The sequence below is a fragment of the Hippocampus bargibanti genome, linkage group LG05 (assembly GCF_051943395.1).
Source record: "Hippocampus bargibanti isolate YZ-2025 linkage group LG05, ASM5194339v1, whole genome shotgun sequence".
Lineage (NCBI taxonomy): Eukaryota > Metazoa > Chordata > Actinopteri > Syngnathiformes > Syngnathidae > Hippocampus > Hippocampus bargibanti.
The window spans coordinates 12,871,382-12,875,750 of record NC_142738.1 but is presented as its reverse complement, the minus strand read 5'-3'; the positions used below and the strand labels follow the sequence as shown (position 1 = coordinate 12,875,750).

The 4,369-nt window shown below is 39.8% G+C and overlaps 1 long non-coding RNA gene across 1 annotated transcript; it reads right to left on the bottom strand.

Moving 5' to 3' along the window:
• Window positions 1-382: 382 nt before the first annotated feature.
• On the bottom strand, window positions 383-4,162 carry LOC148897974 (uncharacterized). The gene is made up of 3 exons (XR_016114986.1): window positions 4,043-4,162; window positions 3,856-3,966; window positions 383-497 (listed from the first exon to the last, which is right to left on the bottom strand). It is a non-coding gene; the product is annotated as an uncharacterized LOC148897974 (long non-coding RNA).
• Between the last annotated feature and the right edge of the window lie 207 nt (window positions 4,163-4,369).

Here is a 4,369-nt window from a genome sequence, read left to right as displayed (position 1 = left end):
TAATCGTTGGCAGGAATTTTGAAACGTCACTGATGTGCAATAGCATCCTTGTGATGTGGGTGTGTTTGAAGGTGTGGGTGGATTGTTTCAGCACACTTCCTCTACGTAAAGATGTAAACAGCAGAAAAAAATGTCAATCTATCCAAATTCTACCACAATTTCCTAACTCACCATAGTTTATTTCTTTTCTCAACTGAATTAATTGACTGTGCCACCTGTATCACCACCACCAATTCATGACAAATATCATATCCATAAATTGGACAACATGACATATAGACTTTTTGTTTTGAATTCAAAGTGTGCTGTAGTGGCACCCAACCACCATGTTCGCGTGAGCACATTATGCCCGGAAATGACACAGTACAAAGAATAGACGGGCCGGCGCTGAGTCCCCCATCTGCTCAGGATTTTGCTCTATGCTCCATCATTTGTCAGCCGTTGACGTATCTCTCTGGCTCACAAACATAGGCACGTATGTCTTCGTCATGGTGCATCTGTGAGGGCAAAAAAAACACTTCGCTGAAGTAAAGAAGATCACAACATATCAACTGGTGCTTTGACCTCCATGTTGCACTTGATGTAAAAAATGTCTGTTTTTCGGGTGTTCTACACACTTGTTTGGCACAGTCATAAAATTAATGGCAGGGCGACTGCACAAGATGAACATGGGTGACATAAATGTATTACGCGTTGCCATGAAACATATCGAATAGCTACGATGGGGTGAACTTCAACCTCTTGATGACGTGTCAGCAGTGCGGTAGCTTCCTGTTGTCATTGCGGCGGAAGGCCGACATTTAGCTGCACGTTATTCTGGAGTTGTGTTTTGTGTGCAGGTAATCAAAGCGCACTAAAAGGAGCTAACGGGAACACAGTGCGCCTCGAATGGAATCTTGCACGGAATATTTTATTTTGCACAGAATATTTTATTTCAGTACAAGAGTCCATTTTTTTCCATCTCATGTTTAATAAATAAGTGACATTGCAACAATTTTTTGTTACCAAACAACTCATTACAGGGACTGAAACAATAAAAAATGAGTTTGAGCGGCCTGCTTTGAATCGTCTTTCTAATAAAAACAATCGAAATTGACAATTGCTTTGTCAATTGCCTGGCAGAAGTCACACATTTTTTAAACTACCAGTCCAGGTTATAGCCCACCTAACACCCAATTTCTGCTGTGACAGATTCCAACTCCAGCCCTGAGGACAATTCATGTCAAAAAAGCACAAATGGCAGTCATGACGCTCTCCCCAATTTACTAATTTAAATTAACCAAAAGAAATGTAAGGGCAACGAAGTCCCCACCAATCCGACTGAGCAGTGATCCATGTAAAAGGCTTGCGTGTGCATACGCTGCAGCTCAAAAAAGCCCATGGCTCAGTGTGGCGGTGATCACGGTCTGAATGTTCAACACTGCTTTCTGTCAACTCGCATTAGCGTCCTTAATGTGGCATTTATCAGATGGGCCACACCAGGTCAGTGCTTCCCAATTAGTCGGAAAATGCACACTTGTCATCGTTCCTCACGCTGTGAGTCATGGAGATGGGGAACGTTGGCGTTAATGAAGAAAATCGGCTGCGAGAACAGTTAAGATGGTGGCTCGGTTATCTCCGCTCAAAACTGGGACCGCATTTGCGTTTCGGAAAATGCAGACTGGTCATTTTTATTACCTACTGTAAATAAATTAATTGTCCCATAGCTTATTATTAAATTATTTAAATGTTATTTTTCTCTCTAGACTGCTTTTAATATGCGTAACATCTTTCAAACGCATTAAGATCAATCATACTTTTAATTTTGTTGATAGATGAATTAATCAAATGCTAAGCTTCACAAATTAATTTTGTTAGTTGTTAAAGATTTAAATGTATAATGCCGATGTCTCTTCTCAAGTGTCATGGTGGGATTCAAATTAGCTATTTATAGAGCAGAAATTAAAGTACAGGCAATAACATTTTTGGATGCCTTCAGTTTTGAAAAAAAAGTGAAACAATCACCCCCCAATATAAAGTGATAAAAGAGACACAAAATTTCAATCAGTGTCACATTAAATGAGCAAATATGAGAATTTGCGATTGCAAAAGGATTGAAATATATATATATATATATATATATATATATATATATATATATATATATATATATATATATATATATATATATATATATATATATATATATATATATATATATATATACAGTAAAGTCTCGTTATATCGATATCGGATATATCGATAGTCCCGGTTATATCCATACTATTTCTATGCACGCACGGAGAAAATTACATGCAAACAGGGTCGGATATATCGATAGTCCCGGTTATATCGATATTTTTTCGGACTCCCTTGAATATCGATATAACGAGACATTACTGTATATATATATATATATATATATATATATATATAAATAGCAATGAGTAGAAGTGTGTGGTGGGGTGACAGATCAGCGAGAAAGAAGAGAGAGGATGCATAGCCGCCTGACATTTACTTCCCATATTCTTCAGTAAACAGAAGACATCAAGCAGAAAGGTGTGATGCGATACAATATTAAACCCACAGTATTGTTTCGCCATGTGTAGGTCAGATCTTGTGTTGACTGTCTTTCTTCCGTTGTGACTCTGCTCATGCATTTGTGCCCCCCCCCCCCCCCGTTGTAAATGGCGTAGTGTATTCCATCGTCACGGTTAGTTGTGTTTGTTTTTAATTGCTTTTTTTGAATTAGCTTTTACACTTTCATGCTTGCTTTCTTTGCACACGTGAAATTGTCCAGTTTAGTGTGCTCTAACCCCTACACTCACCACTGGGAACAGACACCACAGACCTTATTTTCATTCCGGGGACAAGACTAGCGCAAAGTGAAGTCTAATTTTGTGCATGGGTAGAATTTTCTTTATTTTGGTATTTTGCTTGATTTTGAGCGGGTGCGTGAGTATCCGAGTGCACTCTCGCTGCATTGAAAGGGAGTGCTTTCCCAGCATATCCTCGCAGCATCCCTTCTGCATACAAATCAAGGTGAAAGAGAGCATATGCCATGAGTGAACATTGCAGAAACAGAAATTTTACCCACTGGAGTTTTTGCATGACATTGAGGACTGCACGCACCCCACTTGTTTACCTTTCAATGACGTCTCACACACCGTGAAAAGGTTTGTGAGAACTGTCCATGTGTTTTTTTTTCTTTTTTCTTTTTGGCAACAATACAACATTCTGGTTGAGGTAAACCAAAAGTGCAATTTTTTGTTATTTTAGCGGTTTTAGCGGCAGCGGGCAGCCACTAGCACACAGTTCAGTGGATTGGCAATGTGTTCGTTAAATGAAGGGGATGGAGAATTGACTGAAGGAAAGGCAATTAAAATTACATGTCAGGCTGACCGACGGTTTGGATTGAAAGAATGACTAACGACTAACCACTGACCAATGACGGAGCAGCAAAATGTTGTAAACTGCCCAAATCAGTGCAATGCAAACATGGCCTTCGTGCGTCTTCGTTGTCGAAGTGATATTTTCTGTGTGACTTTTGTATTGTTTCTCAGCCTCTATTTCTCTATCCTACCTTTACTTGCTCACTTGCGTGCCCCTTCTTATAAGATACATTTGTATCCGTACTTTTAAGCTTTTGACCTCTGGTTTGTTTAAGCTCGGTCTGAGTAGAGAGCTTTGGACTCAGCAGTTTTAGTTGCCTGTAGTCTATATTACTTTGGATTCTGACAAGCTAAACCCTGAGTGAGTTTTAGTTGCCTGTAGTCTATATTACTTTGGATTCTGACAAGCTAAACCCTGAGTGGAAAAATGCCCTGACAACACAAATGTTGATGACAGACAGTGCAGTGCGATGGCCACTTTTACCATTCAAGCTTTGAATCTGTCCGTCTTGAAGAGGGATTTTGAGTCCCATGAGGCCTTTTTGTATTCTTGGGGTGTGATCGAAAGGTTTGTTTGAGTGAGAAGAGATGCAAACTGTGAAAACACAAAGGCAAAGTCACATCTGCTTTCTTTTTGCAAGGTAAAATACCCCTTCAATGGCCAATTTCACTTTGTAGTTGTTGTCCTCCCTCCTGTTCCCCTTCCACCTCTGCCTCGACGCTATTGTTTCACCCCCACAGGTGGCAAACAGCTGGCCCCATAGCCGCAAGCGACGGATGTCGAGAAGCATCTGGTGTTGACGAAACATGGCAAAAACAAAACAAACGACAAATGGGTTGAAAAATGGTGTAGACCCGTCGAGGAGCCAAATTCGATCAACGTCTTGGTAGAGAGCAACAGAAGTGGAATAGATACGAAAATAAGAGCCTTCTCATCAGCGTTTTCTGAATTTTTCTTTTAGTAGAGTGATAAAAATCACTACCAATCATTATCTTAT